Source organism: Peromyscus eremicus, chromosome 10, assembly GCF_949786415.1.
Source record: "Peromyscus eremicus chromosome 10, PerEre_H2_v1, whole genome shotgun sequence".
Lineage (NCBI taxonomy): Eukaryota > Metazoa > Chordata > Mammalia > Rodentia > Cricetidae > Peromyscus > Peromyscus eremicus.
Window position 1 is genome coordinate 37764733 of NC_081426.1, and position 17321 is coordinate 37782053.

The following is a 17321-nucleotide window of genomic DNA, read 5'->3' on the forward strand; positions in this document are numbered from 1 at the left end:
CCATAGTATGTGCTCAAGGAAACAGTGCTAAATTAATCAATGAAAAGTTCTTCTTCAGTGTAGTCTTCACACATCGAGAGAGAGAAAAGGAGAAGGAGAAGTGGGGGGGAGAGGAGAGAGGGAAAGAGAGGGGCATCAGAACCAAAAACTCGACAATCACCCTGTGAATTAATCCAGAGCTTTGGATTGCAGCTGCTAGAATCCAATATACACTAACTCAAGAAATACAGAACCAGACAAAGAGAAATTCTGGAACAGATCTGGTTACACAGGCATTGGCCCCCAAAATTGTATTTCTCCCACCTCAAGGATTCTCTTCAGTGCTAGCTTCAACTTTGGCAGGCTTTTCTTTTGTAACAAAGATGGCCACCAACAGCTGATGTTAGCATTGCTTTGTGATTTGCTTGTTTCTTGTGTGATAGGGCTGGGGACCCAGTTTGAATTTGCAGTCCCATGAGGGATTCTGGCAGAAGGCTCAGCTGTGATAGCAATCTGACTATGATTGGTCTTGAGTCTATCTCTCAACCAGTAATTAGCCAAAGGGATGCACAGTTCCCATCTGTCATGACTGCATCCCATCCATCCCTGGAGCTGGAAGGAGTCTCACTTAAAATTCCTGTGCCCAGGTTGGGAACAAGACCGTTTCTCAATGGAAAATAAAGGTGCTGAGTCGAAAAGACACATTCTTGGTGAATCAGCAATCAGCTATTTCCATACACAGTCAAACCCCCTTTTGTCTATGTGATGCACAATATGTGCGTCACTAGAATGGCTCTTCTCTCTGGAACACTTAGTTAGAATTGACTGGACACTTCACACAGTCTGACCTGGCGTCCGTGATGACTCAGTTCTGCTGTCTGTCATAGTCCTGGCCTCCACTGATACTTTAAATGAAATAATCTTATTCTCAACAAATCTCCCCAACAAATCACCCTCCCCCCACCAAGATCTGACTTTTTTACCTCAAGTTACTTGGAAGATTCAACAAGTCTCTTAAACACAGATTTTTTAAAAAGAGAGAGTGTTAGGGAGGCATCCTTTAAGATCAATTGCTTTCACCCAGGCTCAGGGTGACGTCTGGGCCTGGGCTGCTGCCTAGGGCCAAGTCTGGGTCCATGGTCCTACTGTAGTCTGGGTCTGTGTTGATATCCACGACCCATGTTGCCTCCAAGGCCATGGGAATACCCAGGGTCTAGGCCACCACCTGGGGCCATGTTGGTGTCCAAGGGCCATGCTGCCACTGGAGCCATGTTGATCTGAGTGGCCTGTACTGCAACCTGGAGCCATGGTAACATCTGAGCCCAGGCTGCTCATGAGGACCATGTGTAGGTCCCTGGTCCTACCACAGCCAGTGTCTGTGTTGATGTCCATAGACCTTGGTGCCATCAAAGGCCAGGGTCTAGGCCTCATCCTGTGGCCATGTTGGTGTCTGAGGGCCACGTGCTGTGGCCATGTTGGTGTCTGAGGGCCATGCTGTTGCTGGGGTCATTCCGATCTGGGTGGCCTGCACTGGCACACAGGGCCATGGTATCATCTGGGTCCCCTCTGCTGCCTAGGAATATGACTGGGTCCATGACCCAGAAATAGTCAGGGTCTGAGCTAATGTCCACCAAGAGCTATGCGGATGCCTGGGGTCTGGATAGTCACTTGAGACCATGTTGGTTTCTGAGGGCCTTGCTGCCACCAGGGCCATGGTGATGTCTAGGCCCAAGCTGCTGCTGAGGGTCATGTCTGGGTCTGTGTTCCTGCTACCGCTGGGGTCTGTGATGACGTCCAAGGCCCATGTTACCACAAGGGGTCATAGCAACCACGAGTGTTGAAATCTGAGAGCTATGCTGAGCCAGCCCCAACCCTCACTGGCTCTAGAGCTGGCCCTACTCCTCCCTGGGCTGCAGCAGGAGAGCTGGTCCTGCCCCTGCAAGAGAGATCTGCCCTCACCCTTCACCACAGGTGTGGGAGAGCTGGCCCAGATGGTATGGGCCTAGGAGAGCTGACTCTGGCCCTCATCTGAGGGGTGTGGTCCCAGTGGCCCAGACTTGGCTTGGCTATCACCCAGACCCACATCCTGGGCCTTGGGTTAGCCCACCCTAACATCTACCTCATCTATGACCTGCTGGAGAACATGAAGGGACTGGTCCTATGGAACAATAATGGCAGGATCCCCATGACTCAGGGCAGCAGCAGGATATCTGAGAGGAGTTTCATTGAGGGTCCAGTGATGATGGTGTGCCAGAGGCCTTGAACCAGACCAACGACTCACAGCAATAAACATTTTGTGGGTGGGGCTGGTTGGACAGAAGGTATACTGTGTGACACACCATAGCTCCCAATGCCACTGGGACAAATGAAGAGGAGCAAGATGAGGGTTTTGTTTTTGTTTTGTTTTTTTTTTTTTTGTCATGTTTTCAATTGATTTGGTGGGTTCTTTTGGGGGGGATGCTGCAAGGGTAAGAAGAGGGTATGGAAAAACTGGGAGGTGATTCCTAAAGAATCAATACAGAATTATGTTATAAAAACATCAATCTCTTTATAGAATCATGAGGGCCAGTAAATCCAGTTTATTCCTTGGAGAACATAACCCACCACTGAAAAGCCAGCCTAGGTCAGGAACTACCATGCCAGCTGGCCAGATTCTCTCTCTCTCTCTTTTTTTTTTTTTTTTTTTGAGAGAGAGAGAGAGAGAGAGAAGTCGTGTTAGCGACGGGATATGTTCTAACTTCCAGAGAGAATTCAATACCATACCACACCCACATTCCTCATTAAAAGAGCAAAGATGGTACGGACATGTTAGGCGGCTGGTGCTTGAGAATGCACGAGATCAACATCTCCTGAGGCCACACGCCAACGTCTCTGACATCTGAGCATATGCTATTTGAAGACCAAGCAGGAAGTAGCAGGGCTCAGTCTAAAGAATTTCTCTATGGAGACTTGAATGAGAGAATTGTCTTCAGAGGTGCAGACAGAGTACCAAGAATCAGGTAACGACCTTGAAGTTTCAGCCTCATCAGATGCCTGGAGGGGACTGAGAGGCAAAGGTGTCACTGAGCAGAGCAGGCAAAGCATTGAGTATTTGGAAGAGGGACCATGCCACAAGAGGTGTACCAGAACCACATAGAAGCTGGAAGTAAGATTCTTTCCAACTAGTCTTCTGCTCCCTGTCTCTCATTGGTCAAATCCAACAACTCCAGGGGACGAAGGACCCTGAGTGACATGGTCCACAGAAATGGGCTTCCTTAACACTATGCAACTGAGAGGGGCAGGAAATGGGCAGAGAAGTCTGGAGAGCCGGAGAGGGTGAATGGACAGAAACCAGGACAAGGCTTCCCTCTTAGACTGCCTGGCACTCCAGTGTTCCTAATATGCCATGCAGTGAGCACAGTCCACCCAGAAGGGCAGCAAGCAGACACCCCTTCTGCCGTTGCTCAAGGGTCCCACAACATGTAAGCAGCAGCCCTCAAGTCCCAAAAATAAGTCAGCTCTACTGACCAGGAATTTGTATGGGCATATGGAGTTACAGTTCTTGTGGAGACAGGAGACTTTGCCAGTATCCCCTCTGGAAGTCCCCTTTCAAAGTCACAGCAGCAGCAAAGAGTAGAACAGAGGTTCTCAATCTGGAGGTCAAGCGACCTTTTCACAGAGGTGTCATGTCAGATATCCTGCCTATCAGATATTTACATGATGGCTCATAGCAGTAGCAAAATTACAGTTATGAGGTGGCAACGAAAACAATTGTATGGTTGGGGGTGGGGGGGTCCCCACAACTTGAGGAACTGTATTAAAGAATGGCAGCATTAGGAAGGTTGAGGATCACTGCAGTAGACGGAGCATTCAGGGATTCTGAATCCCAGAAAAATAGCTTTCTCACATGAACTGTACGGCCTTCCCCATCCATCAGAGACAGGAAATCCAAGGCTCAGCAATGTGCCCTCTGCCACACCTTAGTGACTGGGGTTTTAACTCCTGACCATAGGCCTGCATGCTCAGGTGCTGTCACCAGCCCCGTGCTCGCCACTTCCACCTCCCAGGGGCTCTGCTTTACTGCAGTTTCACAGATGTATCATGATGCTGGGGGGAACCACTCATCCTCACTCCTGGTTTTTGACCATAGTAAACTCCAATATCCTCTGCTCAGCTGGAAGGCAGATCTGTCACCTTTGGGACTGGCTCATTCATGACTAGAATATTTCATTGCTCTGAAAACTCTGAGGGGAAGCAACCAACTGTCTCTCTCTTTTTTTCCCTGTGCAAAGGACAAAGGTTGGCCCCAAAGGCCCAGTGCAGATCCTCAGAGTTGTCATCTAGCTCTGACAAGGAAAATCTAGAAAAGAAATTTAGCATCATTAAATCATTATAGCTGTAAAAAAAAACACACATAGTCTGAATTCTCTCACAAGATAGCCCCATCTATAACAAGCATACACCTGTATGTTCTTTTCAGATTTAACCCTGACAGAAGCCAGGGACAAGTAGGAACACTTTCTCGACCGAGATTCACCCTGATGACATTTGATGATCATGTCCAAGACACATCAAATGTATTATGTAAGTGAAGTGTCTTTAGGGAAGAAAACACTTAGGAAATCTCCACTGCCACGCTGTGGTTCCCAAGAGACATGCTCACACTTTTCTTTTCCCTGTGTCGGAGTTTCTCAACCTTGGCACTGATGGCTTTCAGACAGATCATTCACGTTGTGAAGGGATATTTTGCACAGCATAGGACGCCTAGCAACAGCCCCAGCCTCTGCCCATAGAGATGGGAGAATGTCTCCTTGGTCATAATAATCAGCACACTTCATGCATTGCCAAATGTCCCTGCATGGAAAGAAACTGTCCCCAGTTAAGAACTAGTTCTCAGCCGGGCGGTGGTGGCTCACGCCTTTAATCATAGCACTCAGGAGGCAGAGCCAGGCGGATCTCTGTGAGTTCAAGGCCAGCTTGGTCTACAGAGTGAGATCCAGGACAGGCACCAAAACTACACAAAGAAACCCTGTCTTGAAAAACCAAAAAACCAGTTCTCCCCAATGTTGGCATGATAATGAAGACTGCTCAGTACCCACGGTCTCCTTTCTTGCCTGTAACCTGCTCCTAAGTGGCATTTGTATAGGCATATTCACACCATTGGGCATCAGTTCTCTCATAACAGCCTCCAGTGTGCCCACCCTGAAACCATCCAAGCAGCGATAAGAAAACTCTGCCCTCACCCCAATTCCCTCTTACTACAGACAGATTATTTTAGTCTGAAACACACAAATTGCAAAGTCTCCTGTTTCTAAGAACTTACTCCAAGAAAGCAATTAATAATATTTGCAAAGGTTTAATTACAAAGTCTTATAACAGCCAAACCTGTAAAATGAAAATTTGAGAAATAGCCTGCTTGTCTGATAATGGAATATGTGTTAAATGGACTGTGATTCCTCCAATGGAGGACAGGCATGAAAAAGGAGGATGGAAATACATTGGCACTTCAGATGATCATGAAATGTTAACAAAACAATGGTTACTGGGTGATATATTCAGTAATAATCCCATGTTAAAATAAACTTGTGCATGTGTATAGAGAAAGCTGAATAAAAATAAGTAATTAAAAAGCTGTATTTCTACCTTCTGACCTTTATTTTCAATTTATTATAATAAAGCTATTTCATTTCTTTTATGTGATACTTTTACATAAACCGTTGGAGTGGAAGGTAATTGCAAGCTGTTTTACTTCCAAAGAATTGCAGGGGAAATGCTCTAAGAGCACAAATGAAAACAAACTCCTTAAAACTGTGGGTTAAAGTGTGAAATGACATCACCTTAAAATTTCTTAGTGACATATCTGGATTTCTACCCCTAGAGGATTCTGCAAGGAAAAAACAAGGCAAAATAACTTGAGTTTGTAAGTATTTTTTTTTTAATTATCCCACTCTAACTTGAACGGAAAAGAAAATTAGCCTTGAGTTGGCATCATTTTATTCTGTTTTTTATTGGTCCGGAACCATAAACCCAGTGGGTTAGCCATAGCATGAAGTCACTCAGAACTCAGAACCAATGCGTTTGTCAGATGGTAAAGGGTTTATGAGCCACAGCAGGAAGAAAGAGTCTGTGGCTGCGCTCCATTGCCATCGTGGGGATGGCAAGATTTCTGAAAATAAAAGCCTGCCCAGTCTCATCAGAATCCCAGGAAATGATCTGAGAGCTGTGGGGGCAGAAAACCATAAACTCTAGGAGGGAGGGAGAGTGTAGCTGATTGAACATTACCAAAGTCTTTCCCAAGACTCTTTGTGGGGTGCTCCCTGGGCTGAACTATACAAGTAGAGGCTGTCAGATCTAGCCCCACCCAGCCTCACAGCACCTCAATCTAGCCCCACCCAGCCTCACAGCACCTCAATCTAGCCCCACCCAGCCTCACAGCACCTCGTCTGTTAATAATGAAATCACTCTGGGACAATGATAGGGGGTTGCAAAGGCTTTCTAGAAAACATCCAGGTTGTACTGTGTTCAGAACCAGAGGAATAGCTACCCAGGCATTCCAAGGGTCAGACTACTGCCAAATAATAAGTAGATGGTTGGCCTGTGAGATGGTCAGGACCCAGTGGAATATGCATCTGTACATCAAGATAAACGCACAAGAAGTCATTGCCCTTCTGTTTTATGTGGTGACATTGTGTTCCCCGATATAGTGTGCACCCTAATAAACTTATCTGGGGTCAGAGAACAGAACAGCCACTAGATATAGAGGCCAGAAAATGGTGGCACACACACCTTTAATCCTAGCATTCTGAAGGCAGAGATCCGTCTGGATCTCTGTGAGTTCAAAGCCACACTGAAAACAACCAGGCAGGGTGACACACACCTTTAATCCCAGGAAGAGATGGCAGTGAGGTATATTAAGGCATGAGGGACAGGAACTAGGGCCCTGTTAAGCTTTTAGGCTTTTGAGCAGCAGTTCAGCTGAGATCCATTTGAATGAGGACTCAGAGGCTTCCAGTCTGAGAAAACAGGATCAGCTGAGGAATTGTGAGGTGAGGAAGCTGTAGCTGGTTCTGTTTCTCTGATCTTTCAGTGTTCACCCCAATACCTGGCTCCAGGTTTGTTTTTATTAATAAGACCTGTTAAGATTTATGCCACAGACTCCCCTTAAGACTCCCAGATAAAACTCAAGAAACTCATGTGGATTTCAGATCACCCAACATTTAGCTTAAGTTACACTTCAATTCTTTTCCTGGGTGTCCAGTATTATTCTTTGCCTAATCTAATCACTCTCTTCTCCTAGATCTCACCTGCAAAGACACAATGGGAATACAGGAACCCTGCAGGAGTTCAAAGCATATACGATCTAATAAGAAGACCTAACTTCATGTAGGAGAAACTATGTGTGATGAGCAGGCATGTGGGTGGAGCCTGTGACTGGACATTGGGTTTCTTCCTCAATTTCTCTCCATCTTACGTTTTGAGATAGAGTCTCTCACTGAACCTAGACCTCTCCTTTTTGGCTAGGCTGGCTGCCTGGCCAGCGAGTCTCTGGGACCCACCTGTCCCTGACGCTCCATCCCCTAGCACTGGGGTTACAGGCATGCAATGTCACATGGGGCTTTTACACAGCTTCTAGGGATTCAACTCTGGTTCTTGTGACTATAAGTAGCTTACCCACTAAGCTATGTCCCCAGTCCCAGAAGAGTTTTCAAGCTACCAAAGTTAGCTGGATCAGAAAGCCGTAAGAGAAACTGGATAGAAACACAGTTGAAATTTCAGCCATCATCATGTATGTGACTTTTGGATAAGATACTCAAATTCTTTAACTAGTGGTAAACAAGATGTGACTGTCCTTCTGTGTGTGAACTCACTGGACAGATATCACAGTTGTAGGCTCAAATTTTCATAATTAATCCTTCCAAGGACCAAATGTGTTGATGTATGTTAAAGTGACCATTTTCACTAATTTCTCCTAAACCCAGAGCCTGAGGCAAGGATCAGAGTATAAGCAGTTTATTTGGGGCGGGGGGGGGGGGGGGAGTCCAGGAAATGCCACTAGTGTTAGGAGTGCCAGTGGTGGCTGATGCTTATCCCAAAGAGCAGTCAGTGGGGATGGGCTAGCACACACATGCGCACGTGCACATGCACACATACACACACACACACACACACACACACACACACACACACACAGTATTAACTTCCCCCAAACAATGCAGGCTGCAGTACTGAAGAACTGCTGGCTGAGATGTGCCTGTGCAGCTCTGGGGCTCTGCACACATATACATATGAAACCGGTGTGAAATATTAAACGATTTTTAAAAGAAACTTCTTAGTAGCTGCCTCTAGGTCTAGATCTCATTTGCCCTCATCTAGCCTCAGAGAGGACAAAGGTCTGCTTCACTCCAGGCCACACTCAGAGCACCCAAGACACACCACCCCTGCAGATGATTCTTTACCCATAGCTCATTCTGAACAGTGACTCAAAGCCAAGTGAGGCTGGACTCTCGGCCTCTCGCCAATGGCAGAAAGGACTCCTACTGTCTCCACTGGAAGGAGCCGTGGAAAGGTAGAGAGAAGTCACCGGCGACTTGGAGTCAGGACTCGGAATGGAATTTCTTAGGACTTTATAAAGGTTTGCTTTTATTATTATTTATTGGTGTGTGTGTGTGTGTGTGTGTGTGTGTGTGTGTGTGTGTATTCCATGTGTGTGAAGGTGCCCACAGAGGTTGTTGCTGGAGTTATTCCCTTGGATCTGGAGTTACAAACAGTTGTGACTATCCCGATATGGAAGCTGGGAACCGAATTCTGGTCCTCTGGAAGATCATCAGGCACTCTCAACCACTGAGCTGTCTCTCAAGCACCCTGGATTTTTTATTCTTTTAAGTGGTAGAATCGCAGGTGCAGGGGTGGAGGGAATGATGGGGGGAGTTGCACTGCATCTATGAGGAAAGAGCTCATCTGAACTAGTTATCTATCCCTTTGACTCTCAGTGATGGGCTAGAGAAGTATGTGTTAGAAATTGGTTCTCCGGGAGTCATTTTCAATTCCTGTCCACTCTGTCACTCAGATGTAAATGCATCTAGGTCTTTAAAGAGAGTACCCGTCCCCCAGAAGCGAGGACTATACCTTCTGTTCGGTTCTCATGTGGAGAGCACTTGGCCAGCGAAAGGAGCAGAGTCTGTCAAGTCTAAGACTCCAACATGTCAAAGATAGCCCTGTTCCAGCCTGGAGAGATGGCTCAGCAGCTAAGAGCACTGGCTGCTCTCCCAGAGGTCCTGAGTTCAATCCTCAGCAACAACATGGTGATTTACAACCATCTATAATCGGATCTGATGCTCTCTTCTGGTGCTCATTCAGAGCACTCAAACGAATTTTTTTTAAAGATAACCCCCTTTATTTGGGAATTTTTCTCCACAACCCAAATAGAATTTTTTAAAATGGTTATTTTGCTTTCCCTTCTAGGCTTACTTTGAGGGGAATAGAGTGGAATGTGGCCAGTTTACTTTTTAATGTGCTGACCTCTAGTGGCCAATGAGGGTAATAACATGACTGCAGATCACATTTTCTCGAGGCCTGGGGACAAACGGATTTCAGAGCTCTGGAGCTGTCTTTCTCTTTTTTCTGTACAATGGAGGGTACACGTTTTATCAGAGTCGCCTTTAAATCTCCAATACTATTACCTGCATCTGCCACATGCCAAGGACTAAGTAAACGTCAGCTGGGAGAATTGACGGGTGCACAGATAAACTTTCATTCAAAAGTAGACATGAATTCAAACCCAAAAACTGTTTGCTTTCTGATTCAATTAGCAAATGGAAGATCCTAGTCTTACAGTGAGCAGATCAGTTTTCTCTCAAATGCTACCATCTGGTAAAGACCCCACACTTGTCTCAGGGACCCTCCTCCCACTAGTAATAACCTTTATATCTCACCAGGTCAACATACCTGACTTAAGTACACATTATTTTTCAGACTCTCAGTCACAGGTTTTTCTTCTCAAATAAGAACCTAATGAAGATTTTTTTTTTAAATCATGAATTGGTTTGTTTCCTCGACATTCTGCATTTTCACAGAGTGTTCAATGCTAGGAAAGTCTCTGAGTAATGGGAGCCCAGTGGAAAGATAAAGGATGGGCAAGTATAATGAGTGGTGAGGACAAGAAGGATAGAGAAGGAAGCCTGGGTTACACTGTAACTCCTTCCCAACGTTAGAGAAGACTTGATTAGGAGAGCCTTCGACAGTGTGGCTGTATCAGCATCTTGCAGAATGTGTGAGTGAACCTGGGACGCCATGCTAAAATAACCCAAGTTATCAGTGAAGAGAGACTCTATAAACAAGGACAAAGTCTCATGCCACTGCCACCACACATATATTATTTCAAGAATCAACTTGCCCATGAGGATTTCAGCAATCTTCAGACATGCCATCACTGATGCCTGAAATTACGCTTTTACCTTTTACCGTGGTTCAGACTCTTTCTGTAGTTCTCCCACCTCACAGATGAGACGATGCTGGGAAGATTTTGATGTTGTCTCAGAAATGAAAAGGAGGAAGTATAGCACAGAGAGGCACTGGCTTGCAGCTAGATATTATGAAGCTAGATGTCCACTAGCCCTGTCTACCCACACGAGGTCGGCAGAAGCCCTCTAGGGCTCCATGCCTGTCTACTCCTGCATGAATAGCGTATGGCTGTGCCTATATTTTGCTCCTCCTCAGTGGAACCCTCTCTAGGATATTCCCCCTTGGAATCCAAGCCCAAAAAAGCATGCTGGTACATAGAGAAAATTAGATAACACTTTACCTTCTGTCCAAATGTCTATCTCTCAAATAACAAGAACACAAGCAGATATCAATTTACAGATGCCTTTAGTCCAGTTATCTGTCTGCCAGCCAGTTCCTCAAAATCTGCCATGATTTCCAAAAGTATCATCAGGAACTGAGGTCAGAGGCACGTGTGCATCTCTCATGTACCCTACACGTATCTCTCCACCTAAGGGGGTTAGACCTAACTTCCCAGCTTAACAGAAATCAAGAAGTGTGGACTCCTCTGTGTACTTACCCTATATCCTGAGTTGGTAGAGGGCCCAAAGTATGGAAGTCTGCCATCACTTTGCCTCACAAGGATCTATGGTTGTAACAGCAAAGTTCTAGAATCGTAAGATTTCCTTCTTAAACCAACTCTAGCAAATGACCTGATTCTTGAACATTTTAGCACTTGGTACCCTGGGAAAAAATACAATACATTTTGTGGCATCGCAGAACATGAGAAAATAATAAATGGATCAGAATGCTCCAAAAAGTATGACACATTTTTTAAATCAAGAGAGCTTCTCAGCTATTCTTCTGTCTACTAATCCCAGCAAGTGTCTTTGGAGATGATCTTGTTTTAATAAAGATTCCTTCAAGCAACTGTCTTGACTATGTTGGATGCTCAGAAACTTGGGGAAATTGAGACATCACAGAACTGTCTGTGACCTAACCAATGCTCCCCAAATTTCCAAGTATTGCTTGTAGTCCTTGCCATACACTGAGTAAGTATGTAAAGGACATCAGGAACCTCCTAAGGAAACAGATGGACTCAGGGACTGGCCTCTGTGCTGATGGGCATCATCAGGACCTCAGTGACTACCTTGGATGGCCGAGACTGAGACAGATCAGCCAAACAGATGCTTGACACCATGGGAAGCATTGTGACATGAGAAAAAGGATGTTGTGACCCAGGGACTCATAAGAACTGAGGTGATGTGGGTACTGCAGCCTGGAACTGAGTCCTAACCACTCCCGATGCTGGAAGCAGAAGAGGTCGTGCTGGGGTAAGCCACACTTGGAAAAAAAGTTCTCCACCAGTGCTACTGACATGTGGGGTCAGATAATTGGTTTCAGGGTTGGGACTGCACGCAAGGGGCTATCCTATCCACTGTAGGATGCTTAGCAGCAACACTGGTTTCTATTCACAGGATGCCATTAACATACCTACCTCCAGACTATTACAACTAAAGATGTCCTCAGGCTTTGTCAAGCGGCACATCCACACTGGCTGACATGCACTATCATAAGCTAAAAGAGTATAGCGATGAGTGTTGGGGACATGGCTCAGCAGTGCATCTAGAATCCTATAAATTCATGCAAAGGCCAGGCCTGCCTGTGATTCTAGCCTCAGAAGGCAGAAACAAGGGATCGCCAGAGCAAGCTGGCTAGCAGAATAAGCCATATCGGCAAGCTCTGGGTTTAACTAAGAGCCCCTGCCTCAATGAATAAGGAGGATGAACAATGGAGGATGCATCCAGACACCAACCTCAGACCTCCATGTGTACATGCACACACGTGCATCCACACCCACCCACATATGTGCTTATACATACGCAAAAATGCATACACACATGCATATTGCAAAAAAAGAGTAAAGCAAAATCAAAAAGCATAACTATAGGATTTCAAATTTGCAGCATCTGAATTGTCAGGCCCATTGGTGCAGCTAAGGATAAAAATGCCTAGACACCATGAGATGTCTACAGCCATTCCCAGCAGCAGCCAGCCAGACATTGCTTTTCTTCATTGGCCTTTAGCAAAGGGTTATCCTTTGAACCAAATAAGCCCTTCCAGATGTACAGACAACTCAAGGTGCAAAGGACCTTCAAGAAGACACTGGGTGTCCGGCAGAGAGGGCAAGCACGTCTTCAAGCTACCGGTGGGAAAAATGAAAGTTGTGTTCGGATCCATGCACTGAGCCAGTGCCAATGAGATGTACATAAAGGAAATAGCTGAGGAGAATGTTTATAAAACTGTAGGAAATTAACCTTTTCAACTAGAAAAACCTTAAATCCAGCACTCACACTTGAGCAGCAGTTTCTCCCCTTATTTCAAGTCACAGCCTGAGTGTCTAAAAGGAACAAATCTACAGGGTTTTTATTCTCAGTGGTTCTGACAGTTCTCTGGGGAAGGGAGAATGCTGTAAAATGAAGCAAATGACTGGAAAGCCTTGTAATTCAAAACAGGTTGAGAATCGCAGCGCTGCGGAAGGAAAATTAAATGCTTTGCTATCTACACAATAAAAACAGGCCACACAGCCGATAGATCTGCGTCAGTAAGTGCTTCTCTCCATTGACTGTAGAAACAAGAGGTTCCAACTTGCTGGCATATGAGCTATATTTCAGGGGAAGAACTATAAGCTTCAGTAAATTGGAAAAACATAAACTCAAAGCTGAAGAACACAGTTTAACAAAATTTATGACCCCAGGGTGAGGCTTCGGCTTTCAACTTGTGCCCCATCTTAGTAAGATGTTTTCCACTGTGATGCATTCATCACTCATGGGAATAAATGAGGTGCAAACATCAGTATTGTAAAGTTCAAAGGCCTGCGTGCAAACAACACCACTATCTGAAGAGGAAATTGTGTTGCCCATGCCCAGGTGAGAAAAGCATATCTGAGCCTATACTGATCTAAATAAGGCCACAATGCAGCTGGGAAAGCAAAGAGAAGAAAGCAGAAAAGTCTCAGTGTCTCCTGCAGATCAGGCTGGACTCAAACATCCTGAGTGCCACCATGACTGGTTTTATTCGGTGATGGTTGGCTTTAATTGTCAACTTGACACAACCTAGAATCACTTGAGAAGCGAGTCTCAGTGAGGAACTGTCTAGTTTAGGTTGGTCTGCGGGCATGTCTGTGGGGGATTGCCTCAATTGAATTCACTGATGTGGGAAGACCCGGTCTTCCGGGCAGTATCATTCTTCATGGGCAGTATCATTCCCTAGGCAGGTGTTCCTTGAGTGTTAATGAGTGAAAAAAAATCAATCAAGCTGAGCAGAAGCAAGCAACTGAGCATGCATGCATTCATGTCTCTCTGCCTTTGGCTGTAGATGTGATGTGACCAGCTGTTTTAAGTTCCTGTGTCCTTGGTTTCCCTGAAATGACAGGTTGTAACCTGGAATTGTGAGGTGAATATACTCTCCCCTAAGCTTTTTTTGTCAGGGTATTTTATCACAGAAACTAGAAGCAAAACTAGGACATATGCAGGGCTGGGGGTTGAAAATGGATTTTGTGCATGATCAGCAGACACTCCCCCAACTGAGCTACATCCCCAGCCCTACAGTTTCTTAATGTTTATTTCAACAGAAAGTTCTCATCTCCTAAGGCAGTGGTTCTTGACCTTCCTAATGCTGTGACCCTTTAATACAGTTCCTCCTGTTGTGGTGACCCCCGACCATAAAATTATTTTCATTGCTACTTTATAACTGTAATTTTGATACTGTTATGAATTGTGATATAAACATCCAATATGCAGGATATCCGGTATGCAGTCCCTGTGAAAGGTCTCTCAAGTCTCCACCCACAAGTTGAGAATCACTATCCTGAAAAGTTTTCAGAAGCACAGGTCTTCAAGTGGCATTATCTTTGAAGGAATCAAATGCATTTTCCAATTTATTCAGACCCTTAGCACATAAATGTCCAAGTCTTCCTGCAGCTTTGCCCCCACCTCCTCCCTTTCCAGTTCCTTGGCATCTGCTGGGGCTGCTGTAACAAACTGTCACACACCAGGTGGCTTGATACAGCAGGCAACTCCTTGTCTCATAGTTCTATAGACAGGTCCCAAATCAGGTACTGACTGGGTTAGTTCCTTCTGATAGCAGAAGGAGAATCTGTTCTATGCTGATGGAGTAGCTTTTGGCAGCCCTGGGGTGAGCACCTCGTGTTTTCTCATTCACTTCCTGATACAAATGTCTATCTCTGTATTTCCTTTTATGGGGACACATTTGTCATGAATTAAGTTCCACCCTACTGACCCCACTTGAACTCTTTTAACTTTGTGTCTTAGTGAAGATTACTATTGCTGTAATAAAACATCATGACCAAAGCAACTTGGGGAGGAAAAGGTTTATTCAGCCTACACTTCCTTATCACTGTTCATCATTGAAGGAAGTCAGGACAGGAACTCAAACAAGGCGGGAACCTGGAGGCAGGAGCTAAAGCAGAGGCCGTGAAGGAGTGCTGCCTACTGGCTTGCTCTTCATGGCTTGCTCTGACTGCTTTCTTATAGAACCCAGGACCACCAGCCCAGGGATTAGCATCACCCACAATAGGCTGTGCCTTATCCTGTCAATCAATAATTAAGAAAATGCCCTACATGCTTGCCTACAGCCTGATCTTATAGAGGCATTTTCTCAATTGAGGTTTCATCCTCTCTGAAGACACTAGCTGGTGTCATGTGGACATAAAACTAGCCAACACACTCCATAAGGACCCTATCTCTAAATAATGTCAGATTCTGTGGTACTGGGATTGAAGATATCAATATAACATGGGAGGGGTATGTCATTTTCTCAGTCCCATACCTACCTGCTCCCGATCACACACACCACACAAACATGCTGAGTCATGTGTACACTGCATACACATCTGTTAAAAAGTGAACACTGCATTCACTGGTATGCTGTGGGATGGTCTGTATGTCAAGTGTGTTGCTGATTGGTCAATAAATAAATCACTGATTGGCCAGTGGCCAGGCAGGAAGTATAGGCAGGACAAGGAAGAGAATAAAGCTGGAAAGTGGAAGGCTGAGTCAGAGACACTGCCAGCTGCCGCGATGACAAACAGCACGTGAAGATGCCGGCAAGCCACGAGCCACGTGGCAAGGTATAGATTTATAGAAATGGATTAATTTAAGCTGTAAGAACAGTTAGCAAGAAGCCTGCCACAGCCATACAGTTTGCAAGCAATATAAGTCTCTGTGTTTACTTGATTGGGTCTGAGTGGCTGTGGGACTGGCAGATGAGAGAGATTTGTCCTGACTGTGGGCCAGGCAGGAAAACTCTAGCTACACTGGTATGGTGAGACATGCAGACATAGACATGGCTGTCGTGTAGAAAGGTTATTTACACAGACCCCTCAAAGCAAGAAACATGTCTTATAATTGTACAGCAGAATATCATAATGGATATAAGTTTGTTTCTTGGGTGAGAAAATGGCTCAATCCATACAATGCTGCCCTGAATGAATACCTGACTTCAGGTCCCCAGCACCCACATAAAAAGCCAAGTGGCTGGAGGCAGTTATAATCTCAGGACTGGGAAGGCAAAGACAGGCTGAACCCTGAAACTCACTGGCCAGCAGTCTAGCCAATCAGTGAGCTCCAGGTTCCACAGAGACTCTTTCCTGGGACTTTTTTTCCCCTGGAAGGAAGGTTGAGGCAGGGTGAGTATGCAGGTGGGTTTAGAATCAGATAACTGGAATTATTTCAGTGTGTTCTGGATCACAGAGGTGCTCCCTAGTCACCTGACTCCAGAGTGACTTAGGGAGGGAGACATTGCTTGGTGGATGAGTTTGATAAAGAAGTAGTTGGAAATGCCAGCTTGAGGTCAGTTGCCATGTATCAACGGAGAATGTGTGCATCTCAGAGGAGCCATTTGCTGTCCATAGGACTTAGCTAGCCTCAGAGAACTGTCTATCTAAGGCCCAAGAGGTGAAGGTGAGAGGTTCAGGAACACAGAAAGTAGGCACAGGGGGATAGTTCCATTGGTAAAGGGGCTTGTCAGGTAAGCATAAGGACCTGACTTTGAAGGTAACTGATGCTCAGTATGGTAGCCCATGTTTGTTCTGTCAGCGCTGGGGGAGCTAAGACAAGCAGGCAGCTGGAGCTGGCTGGCCAGACAGCCTAGCCTAATCAAACCAGTGAGAGACCTGGTCTAAGAAACAAAACGGCAGGCTTCTGAGGAACAACATCTGAGGTTAGGAGGCCTTACTCTGTGGCATTCCTTGATCTGTGGCTGTCCTTGCTCTGTGGAGACCCTTTGTCGGCTCATTGGCCTTCTGTCTACTTTGCTTTATCTCCTATTTCCTTTGCTTTTTTTTTGTTTTTGAGACATTATATTTGTATCCCTACCGGTCATATGCAGTGAGGATTCAGAGAACCAGCAGAGGTTAGGCTATGCATCCAAGCTTCCCTGCACAGCCAGCAAATATCCTGACTTAACACGTGCTGGAGCCCTGAGGCCCCTTCACAGAGATGTCACTGCTGCTGGCTTAGACACCTCCTCCACGCAGCATGGACCGCCATGATTCTAAATCATTCTGCTTGTGAACACTTTCTGTCCTGTACCCCAAATGCCATGCAACCCAGTGACATGAGTCAGGGCACCATGCTGGGAGCCTGCTTCCTCTCTGCCCAGCTTCCCAGTGGCTTTTCCTTTGTCTCTGTTCAGCAGGTTATTTTCCTCTGCTTGCCCAACAAACGCATATTCCAAGACTTAAAAGTAAACTGTCACTTTAAAAGAAAAAAAAAAGCTGCCTAGTGACCTTCCTTGGGAACCGGTTGCTAAGCTGATGTTTTTGTCCTGAGACGTGGCTGCAGCTTCACAGGGAGCAGCCT